Genomic DNA, 20,000 nt, shown 5'->3' with positions numbered 1-20,000 from the left:
CACACTTACACACACACACAAGCACATGCATGCATACACATCCACACACGCACACTCAATCACTATTACCAGACCTAACTGGACTGTGGTGCAATGTCGAAAGGTGAATGCAGGAGTTGTCTCACTGCTATACCTGAGGTCTGTTCTCACTAGAAACGACAACAGTGGACAAAATGTAAATGTCCACTTACAGACTGAGTTGTTAGACTACAGCACCCCCATGAGACAGAAGGGTTTCCAGCTGAATGAGAAGGGAGGATGGGCTAGGAATACTAAGCTGCCTGGAGGCCCACGTTGGGTCCTCCGTGAGAGAGGATTTAGTTCTCCTAATGTTTCCTAATGTTTTGTTTGGGTTCGCCAAAGTCTTTAGACACAGCAGTTACTCTTACAATACAAGCTCCATCTTCACTCACATCCTTCCAATCAAACACAGCCCCTGTCTGTTGTCATGCACAATGGATGGATGGATGGATGGATGGAAGGAAGGAAGGATGGACCAGATGGATGGAAAGAGGAGTTAAGAAATGGATGAGTGCTTGGATGGATGGGTATACAGATGGATGAGCTCACAGATAGATGGATTGATGAATGGATAGAATGTCTGTGGAAATTCCAGCGATTTGAAGTCATGGAATCTTTCACAGCTTCTTCCCCTTCAATTAATTTGCCCCTTTCCTCCCTCCCCCCCCCTCCTCATCCGTCCTCCTCCCCCTCCCCTCCCGCACCTTCGCTCCTTCTCCCACTCGATCCCACATCGCTCCCCTTCTCACCCCCCCTTCCCATCCCTGAACCTCTGTGAGTGCTTCAAGCTGAAGGCAGACAGATGATGAATGCATATGTCCCCCCCCCCCTCACACACGCATCAGCTGGATCTTTTTCTGTCTGTTTCTTCGAACCCTCCCCCCCGCCATTCTCTCACCAGCATGTCTCTTTGTCGCCTCTTTGCTTTTTGTTTCTCTCCCCACACCACTCTCTCTCTCTCTCCTCTCTCTCCTCTCTCTCTTCTCTCTCTCTCTCTCTCTCTCTCTCTCTCTCTCTCTCTCTCTCTCTCTCTCTCTCTCTCTCTCTCTCTCTCTCTCTCACCCTTCCCACTCCCCTGTATTTCTCTATCTCTCTCTGTCTCTCTCTCTCTCCCTCCCGCTCCCTGTATTTCTCTTTCTCTCTCTCTCTCTCTTGCACCCTCTCTCTTGGTTTTGGTGCAATGCAGTGGCTCTACCACATTGGAGACACAACAGCCTTGGCAAACCATCTCTCTCTCTCTCTCTCTCTCTCTCTCTCTCTCTCTCTCTCTCTCTCTCTCTCTCTCTCTCTCTCTCTCTCTCTCTCTCTCTCTCTCTCTCTCTCTCTCTCTCCGTCTCTCACTTGCTCGCTCTCTTTCTATTCTTTCTGTTTTGCTCTCCTTCTCCCTCTCTTTTTCTCTCTTCCTTGATCCATCAAGGAGGGCTCATTGAGAAGCAGAGAGAGAGCGGGGGTAACCTCTGCATTTCCATATCAAAAAGATATGAAACGGGGGGCGAAACACAACCCCCTGCCCTCGTTCTGTTATTGAGAGAGCTCCATATTTCCACGAGCATCACAGCGTCCTGCTTTCAAAAGCCCCGTTGCTTTTCACCACGGTTACAAGGAAACACCTCCTCTTATCGTTTGGCGACGACCGGGACTGATTCTTTGGTCCCGCTCGGAGCTGAAGCCAGCCGTGGTAGCGCACGTCAGCCGGGCGGGCATCATCTGCTGCGTCTAGATAGACAGACAGCGCTGGCGTGCGCTGAGTGACAAGGCGTCTGACCCCCCCCTCCTCCTCCAGAGCCGTCTGGGACTGCTCCTGTCAACCCCGATGAGGCTGACCGGATGTTTCGTCATGCCACATCCTCCTCGCTCCTGGATGAGGTGACCGTGAGGATGAGGAGCAACACCCGAGAGACTCCCCGCGTCAGGGCGGGGCAGGGGCTGGTTCGGGATTCGTGTTAGCTTCCCGAGCTTAAGCCTGGAGAATGACATGGGAGTGGTTAACAGCATGGATGTGTGTGTTCTGTGTGTGTGTGTGTGTGTGTGTGAGGGGGGCATACCCGCTGTGCAGCTGAGAGGCACTGTAGAGCATCTGACGGTGATCGCTCTATCGGGGGTTCTCTAGAGACCCCGCCCCTGTAACGCACGGATACGACACTGATACAAGGCTTTCTCTCTGTCAAACCCTCACACACACACACACACACACACACACACGTAAACAGCCACACAGGTACTGACTCAACCACAGCACATGGGTCATTTACAAAACCACACTGTTTATACTTCAGCCTCTCTGCAGTCTAGTCTGAGGTCCTCCTCTGTTCTGTCTATCCATCATGTCTTCACACCACAGGCAGGTCAATAAACATCACCCTGGTTCGTCTCCAGGTGTTTAAGGTCTCGGTGAAGAGGGGGGGTAGGGCGTCATGCTACGCCCTGTTTAGCCCAGGGAGCAGGCAGTCTTCCCTCCATCCCTCTATCCTCCTCCACTCTCTATGTCCTTCTCCTCCACCCCTCCCTCTATCCTCCTCCACCCCTCTATCCTCCTCCACCCCTCTCTCCTCCTCCACCCCTCTCTCTCTCTCTCTCTCTCTCTCTCTCTCTCTCTCTCTCTCTCTCTCTCTCTCTCTCTCTCTCTCTCTCTCTTTCCTCCTCCACTCTCTCTCTCTCCTCCTCCTCCACTCTCTCTCTCTTCCTCCTCCACTCTCTCCTCCTCCTCCACTCCCTCGATCCCCATCCTCTGTTCAGAGACTCACTGCAGCCTTTTAGTATTCCATGCATGTCTTACGTAACGCCTTTATCTTTCATGCTTGATCACTCCGCTAGGCACAAACATAGTTTATTAATGGAAGGGAATGCATGGTGGTGTGTGTATTGGGGATATACTGTGTGTGTGTGTGTAATGTGTGTGTGGTGAGATGTGCAGTTGTGTGTGTAGGGGGATTTACTGTGTGTAGATATGTAGAATTTAGAGTAAGTGGAGGAAGTGTGGGGGGGGGGGCTGCACATGGCAGGAATTGTGAGAGCACGACTGCCTGCCTCTGGAAGGTCGGAGGTCATGGAGCTTGCAGGGCAGGGTAATAACCTGTCACTCAAGCACACGGACATGCCTCTGATAAATGACATATGTGACATGTTAGACCCACATGATGCGTGAGGCGCGCTCTGCCAACCCTGTCCAAGCTTGAGCTTATATTAACCGAAGATGGGAAAGTAGATCAGATTTGTCTGGGGGCTGTGTGTGTGTGTGTGTGTGTGTGTTATTATTCAGTAATCATGCAGGATGAGCAGGGATGTAACTCAAACTCTAAGGGTCTAGTCAAGTGTCCCATTTGCTGAATTTAATGTGCTTCGATCTGATTGGATTAAAGCCTGGCAGCCCAAACTGATCTCAGCAGAGGAAATAATGCTCTCTGCCTCTCGTCCGTCCTGTCGCTGTCCTTCACGTCCCTCTGTTACTTTTCTGAGGCTGGGGCCAAGGTTTAGGCAGGGGCAAACGTTGAGGCTGAGGCTGGGGTTGAGGCTGAGGCTGGGGTCGAGGCTGGGACTGAGGCTGGGACTGAGGCTGGGGCTGGGGCTGAGGCTGGGGTTGAGGCTGGGACTGAGGCTGGGGCTGAGGCTGGGGTTGAGGTCGAGGCTGGGACTGAGGCTGGGGCTGAGGCTGGGACTGAGGCTGGGGCTGAGGCTGGGACTGAGGCTGGGGTTGAGGTCGAGGCTGGGACTGAGGCTGGGGTTGAGGTCAAGGCTGGGACTGAGGCTGGGGCTGAGGCTGGGACTGAGGCTGGGGTTGAGGTCGAGGCTGGGACTGAGGCTGGGGCTGAGGCTGGGACTGAGGTCGAGGCTGGGACTGAGGCTGGGGCTGAGGCTGGGACTGAGGTCGAGGCTGGGGCTGAGGAATGGGATAGAAACCTGTCTTGGACAGCTATGGTTTTAATTGAAATTGATTTAGTCTCAGACAGAGGAAGCTGCAATAATAGATAGGCACGAAGACCTGCCTGTCTGCCATGTGCAAATACTAATACCCTGTACTGGTTATTGTCCTTCTTGAAGTCTGGAGCTCTTTCCCCTCTCAGCCTTTCTCCATCCTCTCTCTCCTTTCTCTGTGCATCTCGCCCTCGCTCTCTCACTCACTGTGGTGTCTGCACTCTGTGGTTCTCTTCCTCTGTTTTCTATCTGCATCGTGACTCTCACTCTGTTCACATGGAGGACAAAGACCTCCTGTCTGTTTTTCTCTCTGCTTCCCCTTCTTTCTCTCTCGTTCCCTGTCTGGTTACTTCTCTCTCTAGTCCCCTCTCTCTGATTCTCTCTCTACATGGTTCTCTCGTGCTCGTTCTCTTTCTGTCCCTCGCTCCCTGTTTCTCCCTGTCGGTCTATCTCTCTCTCTATCTAGTTATCCTTCGAGGCCACTCTTTGTGTTGTTGCTGTTGAGCGCTGTTGAGTAGGTGTGTGTCATAGGAGAGAGAGCGTGTGTGTGTAGGTGTGTGTCATAGGAGAGAGAGCGTGTGTGTGTAGGTGTGTGTCATAGGAGAGAGAGCGTGTGTGTGTAGGTGTGTGTCATAGAGGCTGTGTTGCCTAGTCGGTGGAGGAAACAGGAAGAGGACCTTGTCTTTCATCATCAGCCCAGGTTGATTGAGCCCAAATGTCAGACAGGCCACTTCCACAGCTCCACTAATAAGATCGGGCCAGATCAATTGAAGGTAGAGCTGGAGGGGACTGGGTTTCACTTTTACACCTTCCAGGAGATCCTCCCTCCACCTTCACACACACCCACACACACACCCACACACACCCACACACACACCCACACACCCACCCACACACCCACACACACACCCACACACCCACGCACACCCACACACACACCCACACACACACCCACACACACACCCACCCACCCACACACACACCCACACACCCACGCACACACACACACCCACACACCCACGCACACCCACACACACCCCCACACACCCACACACACCCACACACCCACACACACCCACACACCCACACACACCCACACACACAGCACGCAGTCCCTACCTAATAGACCACTCCTGAATTGAAAGCCTGGCCTTGTTGTGAGAATTAAAGGTGTGCTGACTCTCCCCCCTGGCCCTGGAGCTCTGGACGTCTAGCGAAGCTTCCCTCGTCAGTATGTTCAGGTGCATGGTTGTGGTCTGCCTTGACTGACTGACTACTGTTGGTACAGTTTGTCCCACTCTGGCGTCCTTACTGAGGGCAGCAGCCAGTCTCTTCTGGTAGGAATGAGGTGGGCTGTGGTGATTCATCTGAGATCAACATGTCACTGAAGCTATGTGTGTGTTTGCGTGCATATGTGAGTGTCTGTGTGCATGTGCACCCAACAGCCTCTCCCTTCTGTAACATTCAGAGCTCAGTTCTTCAGCACTCTTTCTTAAAGCGATAGCAATAAGAAACACGAAGCGCCAGTACTGGCACTCATGTTGGCATATCGATATATCTCATGATATTGACGTTAGCCTGAATATGTTGTGTTTGTCACGTGGGTCTTTTGAAGAACATACTGTGTCCTCTGGGTTCCTCTGCTCCTGCCTAGACGCAGTTCCTGTCGGTCCCGTCGAACCTTCAGCCCCTCTGATAACGCTCTTTATCACCCACAAACAAACACTCGAATTAGCGAGCTAACAAACGATTAGTCAAGCTAATTAGCGCTTAGTTCAAATCTCGCTGTGGGTGCGAAAACTGGGCTACGCTTGACTCGGACACTTGCGCCTTCAGATCTTTCTCTCCTGTCTTCCTGCTCCCCCCCGAGTCTGTAAGAGGCTTAGCAGCCCTCTCTAAACATGGTTGGGGTGTTTTCTCCCATGACACGTGATGGTCACGCCTGTAATCCTGTTGGCTGTGGATCCTGGGCGGAGAACGAGATTAAGACGTGACTGGCTAATCTAAGACGCCGCGTTAAACATCTGTCCACGCTTGTTCTTCCCTGGCGTGACCTTGGGGCTGCCTTTGCCCGCCCCTGGCCCCGCCCCTGGCCCCGCCCCTGGCCCCGCCCCTGACCCCGCCCCTGACCCCGCCCCTGAACGACCTTGATCTTGCTCTGCCTCAGACTCCGAGAGGACCCGACCTTGGAGTTGAAATAATATTGGGAGTCGTTTAGCTGTGCTTCAATGTTCTCGTCTGGGACAGTGGCACCATGTCCACAGCCTTGAACCCCCCTCTGCGGCTTCACGTTTGTTCAGATCGTGCGGACCATTCTGAGCATGGAATTTAGATTGTGGAAGATTGGAACATTGTGTACCGCGTTACTGTGGTTGTCATTACGAGGCTGGATGAGGGGGAGTTAAACAGTCTGCTTCAGTGCACCCTGCACCACCTCACCCAGCAACAGAACAGGCCTTGAGGACAACAATACCGATTCCACTAATGATGCTATCAGCGTGGAAGGCTCCAGGGCTGCTCTTCATTAGCAGAGGGGCTCTGAGAGCTTCTCATCTGGTAACACATTGTTATGGACCTTCCTACACCCCAATGTTGACTCCCAAACCTTTGTATCTAAGACTGTTGGCTGACTAGTTTGTAGACTGGATAGGGCTGCCTGGGTAGGGCTGCCTGGGTAGGGCTGCCTGGAGAGGGCTGCCTGGAGAGGGCTGCCTGGGTAGGGCTGCCTGGAGAGGGCTGCCTGGGTAGGGCTGCCTGGAGAGGGCTGCCTGGATAGGGCTGCCTGGAGAGGGCTGCCTGGAGAGGGCTGCCTGGAGAGGGCTGCCTGGAGAGGGCTGACTGGGTAGGGCTGCCTGGAGAGGGCTGCCTGGAGAGGGCTGACTGGGTAGGGCTGCCTGGAGAGGGCTGCCTGGAGAGGGCTGCCTGGATAGGGCTGCCTGGAGAGGGCTGCCTGGAGAGGGCTGCCTGGGTAGGGCTGCCTGGAGAGGGCTGCCTGGATAGGGCTGCCTGGAGAGGGCTGCCTGGAGAGGGCTGACTGGCTGGAAAGGGCTGGAAAGGACATGGTTTGTAGGCAGGTAAGGGATGACTGGCTGGCTGGAGAAGGCTGACTAGGGGGCATTGGACTGGAAGAGGGCAGAAGAGCCAGCCAGTCATCCACGTGGAAAACAGCAGTCTGGTCTTTCAGGGTCTGGGAACACTAACGATCAAGAAAGAGAAAGCTATAGAGGGATTTGTATTTTTTTTTAAATCCTAACTTGAGCTGAAATGTATGTGCTGGAATCCCTATAGAAGTGATTGATGAATGTTACTGAAAGGGACTGGACAGTTCCCAGTCCTGCTGTAGTTCAGAGCATGAGAGAACCCTCAGACCAGGTCCTCAGTCACCAGAGCAGGACTCAGACCAGGTCCTCAGTCACCAGAGCAGGGCTCAGACCAGGTCCTCAGTCACCAGAGCAGGGCTCAGACCAGGTCCTCAGTCACCAGAGCAGGGCTCAGACCAGGTCCTCAGTCACCAGAGCAGGACCCGACCTTGGAGTTGAAATAATATTGGGAGTCGTTTAGCTGTGCTTCAATGTTCTCGTCTGGGACAGTGGCACCATGTCCACAGCCTTGAACCCCCCTCTGCGGCTTCACGTTTGTTCAGATCGTGCGGACCATTCTGAGCATGGAATTTAGATTGTGGAAGATTGGAACATTGTGTACCGCGTTACTGTGGTTGTCATTACGAGGCTGGATGAGGGGGAGTTAAACAGTCTGCTTCAGTGCACCCTGCACCACCTCACCCAGCAACAGAACAGGCCTTGAGGACAACAATACCGATTCCACTAATGATGCTATCAGCGCGGAAGCCTCCAGGGCTGCTCTTCATTAGCAGAGGGGCTCTGAGAGCTTCTCATCTGGTAACACATTGTTATGGACCTTCCTACACCCCAATGTTGACTCCCAAACCTTTGTATCTAAGACTGTTGGCTGACTAGTTTGTAGGCTGGATAGGGCTGCCTGGGTAGGGCTGCCTGGGTAGGGCTGCCTGGAGAGGGCTGCCTGGAGAGGGCTGCCTGGAGAGGGCTGCCTGGAGAGGGCTGCCTGGGTAGGGCTGCCTGGAGAGGGCTGCCTGGAGAGGGCTGCCTGGGTAGGGCTGCCTGGAGAGGGCTGCCTGGATAGGGCTGCCTGTAGAGGGCTGCCTGTAGAGGGCTGCCTGGATAGGGCTGCCTGGGTAGGGCTGCCTGGGTAGGGCTGCCTGGAGAGGGCTGCCTGTAGAGGGCTGACTGGCTGGAAAGGGCTGGAAAGGACATGGTTTGTAGGCAGGTAAGGGATGACTGGCTGGCTGGAGAAGGCTGACTAGGGGGCATTGGACTGGAAGAGGGCAGAAGAGCCAGCCAGTCATCCACGTGGAAAACAGCAGTCTGGTCTTTCAGGGTCTGGGAACACTAACGATCAAGAAAGAGAAAGCTATAGAGGGATTTGTATTTTAAAAAAAATCCTAACTTGAGCTGAAATGTATGTGCTGGAATCCCTATAGAAGTGATTGATGAATGTTACTGAAAGGGACTGGACAGTTCCCAGTCCTGCTGTAGTTCAGAGCATGAGAGAACCCTCAGACCAGGTCCTCAGTCACCAGAGCAGGACTCAGACCAGGTCCTCAGTCACCAGAGCAGGGCTCAGACCAGGTCCTCAGTCACCAGAGCAGGACTCAGACCAGGTCCTCAGTCACCAGAGCAGGGCTCAGACCAGGTCCTCAGTCACCAGAGCAGGGCTCAGACCAGGTCCTCAGTCACCAGAGCAGGACTCAGACCAGGTCCTCAGTCACCAGAGCAGGGCTCAGACCAGGTCCTCAGTCACCAGAGCAGGACTCAGACCAGGTCCTCAGTCACCAGAGCAGGGCTCAGACCAGGTCCTCAGTCACCAGAGCAGGACTCAGACCAGGTCCTCAGTCACCAGAGCAGGGCTCAGACCAGGTCCTCAGTCACCAGAGCAGGGCTCAGACCAGGTCCTCAGTCACCAGACCAGAGCTGTCTGTCAAAGTCTGACACCTTCTCAGTCTGGCAGGAGATATAGCTCTTCAGACAGCCCCCTCCTCTCTCTCTCTCTCTCTCTCTCTCTCTCTCTCTCTCTCTCTCTCTCTCTCTCTCTCTCTCTCTCTTCATACATACACAGACACACACACACACACTCCTAGGTCTCAGATCCCACTGTAGACCAGCTCACACTGGCATTGGAAGCCATCAGTCTCCTGTGTGACTCTGTCAGTTCTCATACATCAGCCTGTGGCCACAGTGGGATGGAGCAGCATCTGAAAACCCATTTCCTACCAGGAAGTAGACCATACTCTCCACCTTCAGGGTCCTTTTAAAACCGTGTCCGCAAACCCATTTCCTCCCAGGATTAAGACTGAACCATTGCCTTGAGGGCTCTCTTAAATAACTCCCCTCTGCAACCTCAACCCTGGGAAGAGGGGGAGGAAGAGGGGAGGAGAGAGGAGAGCAGGCTGAGGAGGAGAGAGAAGACGAGGGAAAAGGAGAGGAGGTGGAACCTCCTGTTTGAAAAGCGAGAGTGAGAGAAAGAGAGAGAGAAAGAGAGAAAGAACAAATTACTGAAAGAGAGAGAGAGATAGGTAGAACAAGATACTGAGAGAGATGAAGAGACTGAGAAAAAAACAGAGACTGGCAGGCCTGCTGCTCACTACATTGGACAGGAGTGCCGTTGCCAGGGCAACCAGCAGCCCCCCAATTGGTATTTGGAGCAGTGAGAGGCATCGCTGCAGAGGATTTGATGTTCCGCACACATCTGAGGTCAACTAATACCAGGCTGCAAGCATCTCCTCCAGCACCCCTGTTTCCCCTCCTCCTCCTTCTCCTCCTCCTCCTCCTCCTCCTCCTCATGTTCCTGTTTGTGCAGGTCCTCCTCCCCTTTTTAACCCTCCTCCTCCTCCTCCTCCTCCTCATGTTCCTGTTTGTGCAGGTCCTCCTCCCCTTTTTAACCCTCCTCCTCCTCCTCATGTTCCTGTTTGTGCAGGTCCTCCTCCCCTTTTTAACCCTCCTCCTCCTCCTCCTCCTCCTCCTCCTCCTCATGTTCCTGTTTGTGCAGGTCCTCCTCCCCTTTTTAACCCTCCTCCTCCTCCTCCTCCTCCTCCTCCTCCTCATGTTCCTGTTTGTGCAGGTCCTCCTCCCCTTTTTAACCCTCCTCCTCCTCATGTTCCTGTTTGTGCAGGTCCTCCTCCCCTTTTTAACCCTCCTCCTCCTCCTCCTCCTCCTCCTCATGTTCCTGTTTGTGCAGGTCCTCCTCCCCTTTTTAACCCTCCTCCTCCTCCTCTTCCCGGAGAGAGAGGAGGTTTCCTATGCTGACTCTGAACACCCCCCTGCCCCCATTGTTCAGGGGAATGCTAATGTTGTCTATAAATAATAAGAATGTGTCGAAAAATGAGTTTGCCCGGGCCTCTCAACCCCTCCTCTATTTGTTTGTTGTTTGTGTGTGCCTGTGCGTGTGTTATTATGATAGTAATTTCATGCGTGCGCGTTGTTCTGATTGTGTGCGTTAGTGTGTGTGTGTGTGCATGTGAGTGTGGATGGTGTGGACACACATGTCTGTGTGTGCGTGTGTGTGTACGTGTGTAAGATATGGAGCAGGGGGTTGTGCACGACTTGCTGCCTAACCACAGCCTGAGGGACAACAGGCATGCTGTTCCCTACTTCCTTCCTTCTTTCCTTCCTTCCTTCCTTCCTTCCTTCCTTCCTTCCTTCCTTACTCGGAAAAGATACTCGGAGACACAGAAAATCAGTATTAGAAATCAGGGCTTGCGAGGGTGTTGAGGTGACTGCAACTGTGGTTCTGTTGGCTGAAGGAGATGTTAAGGTGACCTGGAGTGGGGAACATTTACAATGAGACCTGAGGCACGTGAGTTAGAACTGCGTTCTGAGAGGAACTGGTGTAACTGTTAACTGGTACCTTTCAGCCTGGTGTCCTCTCTCTCTCTCTCTCTCTCTCTCTCTCTCTCTCTCTCTCTCTCTCTCCCCTCATCCTCCCTCCTTCTCCCCATCATCATCGAGCCCCATGATACAAACCACCACCACCGTCCGCGTCCTCGTATTATTTATCAATAGGACCGCTGCCCCTGCTTCCCTCTGCTATTTTTACCCAGCATGCTTTGCCTCTAAGTGCCCCATTCCCCTGCTGCTCCCGACAGAGAGCGACTCCATCTGTATCCTGGTTTACATTCCCCTTTCTCTCTTAGTCCCTCTCCTCTCCCCTCCACTCCCCTCCTCTTCTGCTCTTGAGGGAGAAACGGGGATGGAGGGACGACTCCTGCGCTGGGCTCTGGGCTCCGGGCGCTGGGCTCTGGGCTCTGGGCGCTGGGCTCTGGGCTCTGGGCGCTGGGCTCTGGGCTCTGGGCTCCGGGCGCTGGGCTCTGGGCTCCGGGCTCTGGGCTCTGGGCTCCTGGATGAGGCGTGCTACGGCCTGTGTCAGGAGAAATGGGAGGATGAATAAATAAAACCGAACATGGAAAGGAGGAGGATGACTGAGCGTTAGAGAGAGTTAAAGACAGAGAGAGAAACTTAAAGAGAGAGAGTTAAAGGGAGAGAGAGAGAGTTAAAGGGAGAGAGAGAGAGGGAGAGGGGGAGAGAGAGAGAGGGAGAGGGAGAGAGAGAGGATGACAGGATGGCAACTCTGGGGTTGATCCTCCAGAGACAGCAGCAGCCACCAGAACCACTCAGGCACATTGTGTCACAATTCCATCTCTGTCAACAACATGCTGATGTTGATGATGGCAACATCAACACGGTGCCAATACAGAAAGTGCTCTAGGGCTTCCACAGCCTCCATGTTCTGTTGGCCTGGGTCAGAGAGAGTCCCAGACAGCACATAGCAATGGAAGGTTTCGTTTTCTTCCAAACAGCCAGCTACAACTCTGTTCAGGTCGCAAGCACCAATTTGTTACGAATGGTTGTAATAGTACCTTGTAGAGGGAAACCTTTGTTTCATACGGTTTCTTTCTCTCTTCCTTGTTTCGCACCTGACCTTTCTCTTCAGCGGGATCATGAAGAACACCGTTTTTTCTTTGGTCTGGCTTATTTTTAGATGCCTGTACTTCTATTCAAAGTGTGTTTTTTGTAGGTTTTCTCTTTGCGTTCCACATTCTCTAGATAAGACTTCTGATCCCACCAGGTGTCTGAGGAGAGAGGTGAGACATTGTGCTGCGGGGTTTCCCAGACAACAGGTATCTCTGTTGCTTCGCTGCAAACATGGAGCTTTTAAAGCTAAATATCAGGAAGATTGAAGACTAAAGATTACTTTCAGCATACCCATAGACATGTAACGTAACAGTGCCTGGAGCACTTTGCCAAGGCATTTGTGTGCTGTGAATGGTGGGTTGTAGTGTGAGGTCAGTGAAGCTAAGGGAACGGGTGTGAACCCGCTCTTTACAGATGGGTGAATGTGTTATACAACCATCCGTAGACGTAGCTGAGGGGTCCATAGACGTGAGTTTTCACCTTTTCTTAAGATTTGGGTGATTTGGCATCCTATCCTTTCTCCTCTCCCTCTCCACCCCTCTCCTTCTCCTCTCTTCTCCTCCCTCCCTTCCCCTCTCCTCTCCTCCTCTCCCCTTCCCTCCCCTCCCCTCTCTTATCCTCCCATTTCTTCTCCCCTCCCCTCCCCTCTCTCCTCCTCCCCTCTCCTCCCCTCCCCTCTCTTCTCCTCCCCTCCCCTCCCCTCTCTCCTCCTCCCCTCCCCTCTCTTCTCCTCCCCTCCCCTCTCCTCCCCTCCCCTCCCCTCCCCTCTCTTCTCCTCCCCTCCCCTCCCCTCCCCTCCCCTCCCCTCTCTCCTCCTCCCCTCGCCTCTCCTATCTTCTCCTCCCCTCTCTTCTCCTCCCCTCTCCTCCCCTCCCCTCTCTCCTCCTCTCCTCCCCTCTCCTCCCCTCCCCTCTCTCCTCCTCCCCTCTCCTCCCCTCTCTTCTCCTCCCCTCTCTCCTCCTCCCCTCTCCTCCCCTCTCTTCACCTCCCCTCTCTCCTCCTCCCTTCCTCTTACCTCCCCTCTACTCTCCTATGCTTTCTTGATGTCTTATGAGCCTACACTCATTTATTTTAATTAGAGCTCAGAGTCTTGCTTGTTTATCTACTGCATGCAGAGCAGCATGTGTATACACACGCACACACACACGCATGAACACCCACTCACACACAAAATGGCATGCATATACATATCCTTAAATAAATGTATATAAACACAACCATGCATAAATCCACCCATACAGTCTGTATTTACTTACTGCTTCGGCTGAAAAACCACACAGGCATCAGACATTTTGCAACACAGTCATTCTTCCTGATGGAATCTCTCCATCCCTCCCTCTCTCTCTCTCTTTCTGTTCTGTCTTTTACACAGACAACCAAACCTTCCCCTTATAACTCAGTTGGGAGAAATTCTCCCAATCATTTCTATTTTTGATTCTGTTCTCTGTCACCAGTCAGCTTTCATGTCTCACTGGAGGACATCTCAGTGATGGAGGGATCCACAATCAAAAAAAGGTCTGGACAAGAAGCTGCTGTCATATTTGTCACCTTCAAGATTCATATTATTTTTCCCCAAGTTCATAACTGCCGTAAACAGCAAGCCAGCACATCCATATTCATGTCTTGACAAGTAGCTGGGGTTTCTTAAAGAACTGCTCTCACAGTGTGCTCTATATTAAAACAGCCCTGTCAAGAGGTACAGGCTCCTCACCATCTCTTTCTATCTCTCTCTGTCTTTTTTTCTCTCTCCCGATCTCACCATCTCACCATCTCTGTGTATCTCTGTCCCTCTACCTATGTCACTCTCCATATCTCACGTTCTCTCTCTCCCTCTCTCTCTTTCTTTGTCTTGTTTCTCAATGTCTGTGTGTGTGTGTGTGTGTGTGTGTGTGTGTGTGTTAGGTACAGTACAGGTGACCCTGCCCTCTCCACCATGTCAGCCTCACAAATGAAGTTCGGTTTGCACATCCACATCCACACACACTTGATGAAGCAGCCAGTCTTTCAAAGTTGTCAGGTGGCTGAGCGGTTAGGGAATCGGGTAGTATGCCTGGGGGGGTTAAATTATAATTCTAGCTACAGTAATACTGTACTCGGTGTATCTTTGGCAACCCTATCCCTCTCTTCCTAGTTTGATCTGACTGCAGGCTTTAGTTCGTACCCCATCCCCTCCGACCCTGCGGCTATGACACTGAGATGACATTGGTGATGTCATCTCAGGGGGGTGGGGGGGGCTTTGAAGCCGTTTGTGTCAGCTGGGGTGTGATGTCTATCTTTTAGAGGGCTACCACTGTGCCATCCAGCGCTGCCGCCACGACAACAAGCAACAGAGTCGTTTCACAGCTCTGTGTGGTGGGAGACTGTCCGGTTTGTCTCTGTCTTTTTCCCTCTACTCTCTATCTCTCTCTCTCTCTCTCTCTCTCCGTGTCTCTTTATCTCTCCTTCTCCTCCTCTTTTGCTGTATATGTATAAAGGACACACACACACCGGCTCACTCTTTTCCTGCATCAAGGCCAAGAAGCAAATCACAAACACACGACTGTTCTGCCCTGAAGCCGCATGACTAAGGAACGACAAGAAACAAAGCTAAACTAGCGAGGGAGAGAAGAAATTAGGGGAGGGAGGGAAATGGGTGTGGTGGGAGAGAGAGGGAATGGGGTCGTAATAGACAGAGAGAGGGAAGTGATGTAAAGAGTACAGGAAAAAGGGAGAGAGAAAAGGTTAGAGTAAGGGGGAGATAGGGATTGTGGGAAGATCTGAGTTCAAAAAGGAGGCAGGAAGGGTGGAGGGATGAATGGGGGACAAACAGTGAGAGAGCGGTGGAGGCAGAAAGGTGAGGGAAGAAGTGAGAGAGGAACCAAGGGGACATTGAAAGAAAGAGGAAAGGAGAAGGTGATAGAGGGGGCGTAAGTGTTCCCGTGAGGCACAGGGAGTCAGATGTAAGCTAGAGTACCAGAGAGCCCACTAGGAGTACTGTTCTCTCCCTGGTTTCTGTGCCATCAAACTTTAATGAAGCTGAATATTACATGTGTAGTAAAATATCATTAATACAGCTAAGGCTTTGAATAATTCAACTGTTCTGCTTATTGTTTATTCACGATAGAGCAGACAGTACACAACTAACACACACACTCTGGTCAGCTATGACAGATGGCCTGTCATTGGCTAATAGGTGAGCCTCTCAGGGCATTGTGTGTAGCCTTTCGTTTGGTGATTGGCTAGATTGTTCCCTTGCATGTGATTGGTGTGTTTAGTGGTTTGTCCCATGCTGGTGATTGGCTAGCTTCTAGCTCCTCCACAGGCTGCTAACCTATGAGCATTCAGCTCCTGATATTGTCTTAATTCAATCAGCCATTAGCCACGTGCTAATCTCATCATTGCTATAGTTAACTGAGCAGGGAACTGTGTGTGGGTGTGTGTGGGTATGTATGAGGTGTGTGCATGGGTGTGTGTGCACATTTGTGTGTGTGTGTGGATATGAGGTGCGATGAGGATGTACACTGGACTGATTACTTCTGAATCACCCACTCAGATGGGACATTATCGCCCCATCAGGAGCCAGAGGTGTCGATTGATCCAATCAGACGGTCCCTGAAGTGACACCGGAGCTTCCTCCCCCAGTCTCTTCCAGCCTGGGGCCCAGCAGAGCAGAGATAAGGCTGGCTGGCCTGCAGGCATGCCTCAGTACACTGTGTCCTGCTTACAGTGCGTTCACACTGCAGCGGAGCGGGCGGCGCGCGGCGTCGGCTTCCAATTCATTTTCAATGAAACCAGGCGTTGACGCTCGCGTAGGGCATTGTGGGAAGGCGAGCGGAGCGGAGCGTTGCAAGTTGGATTTTCTCAACTTTATGTAAATGAGGAGCGTGAAAACGCTAGCGTTGGCCAATCGGATTGGTTTCTTGTTTCTTGTAACGTAGCAACCGTTGGTCATGATAAACATTTCTAGGTTTCACAATTTCAAGATGGAGGAGAAACTTTTCGTATGTGTCTGCACACCCAGTTCTGTTCAGAACAAAGTTACTAATGTGACGAGCCTGAATTTAAAGATTACATTAAACTAATAATGCATGGTGCATGGTTGCCGATGTCGTCATTGTTCCTACTGTGTTTTTATAGCCTACTTTTAAATTCAGTCAGAAGCCGACGCCCCGCGCCGCCCGCTCCGCTGCAGTGTGAACGCAGCGTTAGAGAGGCACTACCAACAGCAGCACTCTATTGATCTCTATGGTCACGTCCATCTGTCTGCAAACACTGGAGTGCAATAACACACACACACACACACACACACCCACACACACACACACACACACACACCCACACACACCCACACACACACACACACACACACACACACACACACACAGGCAGGCAGTGTGTAATGACAGAGAGGAAGTGTGTTTATATATAACTGGGCCTGTCTATTCTCCTACTCTTCACTTCAAGACTCAAAGGATTCTGGGTGATCAAATAATAATCACAACATTTCTCTTTGCTCTTTCCCTCATGTCTTTCTGTCTTTCTCTCTGCTTGTTCTCCTTTATCCTCTAGAATGAGTTACCTGTCTTCCATCCTGTTGTATACGTTCCATATACATATAGCATACTTAATAGATTTGACATAAGGACATATCATATATTCAATCTGAAATCCTTCTCCTTTTTTGTCCCAGTATTTTTTCAGTTTAAAACTGAATCCAATATTCTCCAGCTCTGACACTTTGTGTGCATGCATGTGTGTGTGCGTGTATATGTGTGTGTGGATCTAGAACCACAGATCCAGCATCCTTCTTCATTCTGGTCCTGTCTTCACTACGTCAGGGAAAGAACTTCGAGGTCAGACAGGCACTTAGCCAGCAGACATTGTCTGTTTCTGTTCCTCTATCATTATCCTGTCTCTCTCTCTCTCCCTCTCTCTCTCTCTCTCTCTCTCTCTCTCTCTCTCTCTCTCTCTCTCTCTCTCTCTCTCTCTCTCTCTCTCTCTCTCTCTCTCTCCCTCTCCCACCTGGCTTAGTCTCTCTGCCTTTCACTCCTTCGTTTTCCAGCCTTCCTTCTCTTTTTCTTCCTTGCCCCCCCTACCACCCCTGCCCACTCCCCCCTCCATTCCACACCACTCTCCTCTTCACCTTTCTCTTGTTGTGCTAAGAGCCATGAGCAGGATTGTGTCAGACAAAGAAACCAGCTTTATTTTCTTCCAAATCCTAGCTCTCTTACCTGGTACAGTCATGGACAAATCCTAGCTCTCTTACCTGGTACAGTCATGGACAAAGCCTAGCTCTCTTACCTAGTACAGTCATGGACAAAGCCTAGCTCTCTTACCTGGTACAGTCATGGACAAAGCCTAGCTCTTACATGTTACAGTCATGGACAAAGCCTAGCTCTCTTACCTGGTACAGTCATGGACAAAGCTTGCATACACCAATGGAAATCTTAAAATATCAGGAAACCCAACTTCTGTGGCACCTTAATGAATCGAGGAAAGGAAGTCAATATTGCATTTCCTGATACACATATCACGTTCAGTGTTTCCCCTAGGTTTACAGCTTCGGGGACGACGACGACCATGTAGAGACAGAAATGGCATACCGTTGTGTAAATAAGATAAATAACATAAGGCCATTTAGTTTGTTTAATAAAAGAGCAAGCTATAGACCTGTTTTATAGGAAAGGTAACCTTAAATGACTTATTTTTTGATCGGGCGCTATATATATATAAAAAATATATATATATATATATTTTTTTTCAATTAACTTCACCTTCCAGGGGGGGCGGGGGGGGGGGTGTTGGGGGGGCTAATATAATGGTAGGGGAAACACTGATGTTATAGTGAGTACAGGCCTTCTGGTTTATTCATTTTCTTTTTTTTCTTTTTTTTAATGTAAAAATGCATTTAATATGTTTACGAATATAGCTGAGAGTATCTTCTGGGTGATTGTTCTTTGTGCTGTTGTGAGGTCTGTAGCCTGCAGACCTACTGCACCCTTCTGGAACACAGCACATCAGAATACACCCAGGGGTCAGTGGACCATTACATTGACATAGGAGTGCTTAATGTGGTAACAGTAATGAGGTAACCTTTCATGTGGCATGCACATTATGTTCAGATAAAACCATACAGTAGAACCTACTGTGCATACTGTACTGTCCGATCTCAGAGCTTTATCTTTTAACCATTTATTTTACGTTGTAAACATTAGACGCGGTTATACGTTAGATAGAAATATATGCTAAGACAGCAGATGACACAGAGAAATCCCAGAAGACATTCTGCAATGCAGTTGGGAGCACAGGGAGGATGAACAGTAGGGAATATTCTATCCTTGATTAACTGAAAAACCCAATTACCTCCAGACCACCCCTATCCCACTGCCACCTAGAGACAAAGAAACAAAAAACAAATGTACAATTATTATTCTTTTTATTTTTATTTTTTTTACAGTATCTGTTGCCGTGTTTACAGCCCCCTCACCCCGCCCCTCCAGTCCCCATTCCCTAACCCAGTTGCATGAGGATTCGTACCGTGATCAGTGACCTGATTGGCTTTGGCCCAGAAGGTAGTGCACCTGCCCCAGTGCAGCGTGGGTAAATGATGGATGGGCTCGTTTCCTGTCTGCGTTTCTTATAACTGGTGCATCACTAACAGGCCAGGTGCACACCTGGCTGCTCAACACCAACTGTACAGTTATGACGCTGTGCCATTTACATGAAGCACCTTTGTGGCTGGTGTCCAGACCTTCTGGAAAACACTATGATAGAGTCACTGCTGGCCTGAAACACAACCTTCAGAAGACATGTTGTTTTGTCATTTCAGGCTGTTAAGATGAGGTCTGTTTTAATCATGCAGCTCTCTGGGGATTCAAGTTAGTATTCCAATGTGTTTCTAACAGGATATACAGGGTTTTGGAATGAAACACTTCAGCTGAAGTGCTGGTTGAAGGCTATGTAGCTATTTCAGAGAAGACTTTCATATTTGTTTTATCCTTTGCTGTAAAATGGCTTTGAGGATAAGTAGAAGCTATAAAAGTATGTTTGCTTTCTTCTGCTCTGTGAATTCAGTCTCAATCTCTGTTTCTTATACCACTACTTGGATGTGTGTTGTCATCTCTTAGGAGGAAACTGGTGTTCTTAATCAAGTTTAATTGGTCCTTGAATCAGTAGCTAGCTGTTGTCAGCCTGGTTGTCCGGTCTCAGAGAGGAGGATTATATTTGTGTTCTTCCATGTTGTTCCAGCCAATTTCCACTAAACAAACAATGTGGCTGCCAACTTCCTGCCAATGACAATCCCTCTGATCTCGTTGAGTGTTTGTTTGTGTGTGTTTGTGTGTGTGCGTTTGTGTTCTCAAGTGTGTGCATGTCTGGTGAGTGTGTGCGCACTGTTTGACGTAGAACCAAAAATATCACCAGTAATCCTGTGGTTGAATTATTTCCGCCCATCGCAGCGTGTCTTTTGGAACTGTCTAAACAGACCACCTCTGTAGATGGCGGGCTTGTTTGGGAATGAAAGCTGCTGTGGGAATCTACTTGGATCGATACCACGTTTGAAGAAAATGCGTGTGTGTTTGTGTTTATGACTCTTCAGTACCAAAACACCAGCGTTTTGAGATGGCCCCACTGAGACAAGGTGCATTGTGGGTATTGTAGTTGACATGGCTCCTCTGTTAATGAGTCCTGGTTAGTCGCTCGTCTTTTCTCTCTCTGACAGAGGCTCCTTAGCTACAGCGAGAGATCCAGCCAACCAGGGCTCACTTCCTCTCCTCAGGAGGGAAACTGGGTCAGCCTCCCAGCTCCTCCTCCTCTCCGCCTGAGCTGGAGGAGAGAGAAAAGGAGGTATAATTAACACGGAGCTGGAGGAGAGGAATGGAGGGATGGTGGTGTGGTGCTGGAGGAGAGGAATGGAGGGATGGGGGAACGTGGAGCTGTTGAAGGATGCAGTGCTGGGCTAAGCCAGCATGACAGCTCTGTGGCTGGGTTTGAAATGTGGTTCACGCACACACACAGTCACACACACAGACACACACACAGGCACAAGCTTTCCACACGCATACAAACACACACGAATGCGCA

Source organism: Osmerus eperlanus, chromosome 1 (assembly GCF_963692335.1).
Source record: "Osmerus eperlanus chromosome 1, fOsmEpe2.1, whole genome shotgun sequence".
Lineage (NCBI taxonomy): Eukaryota > Metazoa > Chordata > Actinopteri > Osmeriformes > Osmeridae > Osmerus > Osmerus eperlanus.
The sequence above is the reverse complement of the archived record's forward strand: the minus strand, read 5'-3'. Positions refer to the sequence as shown.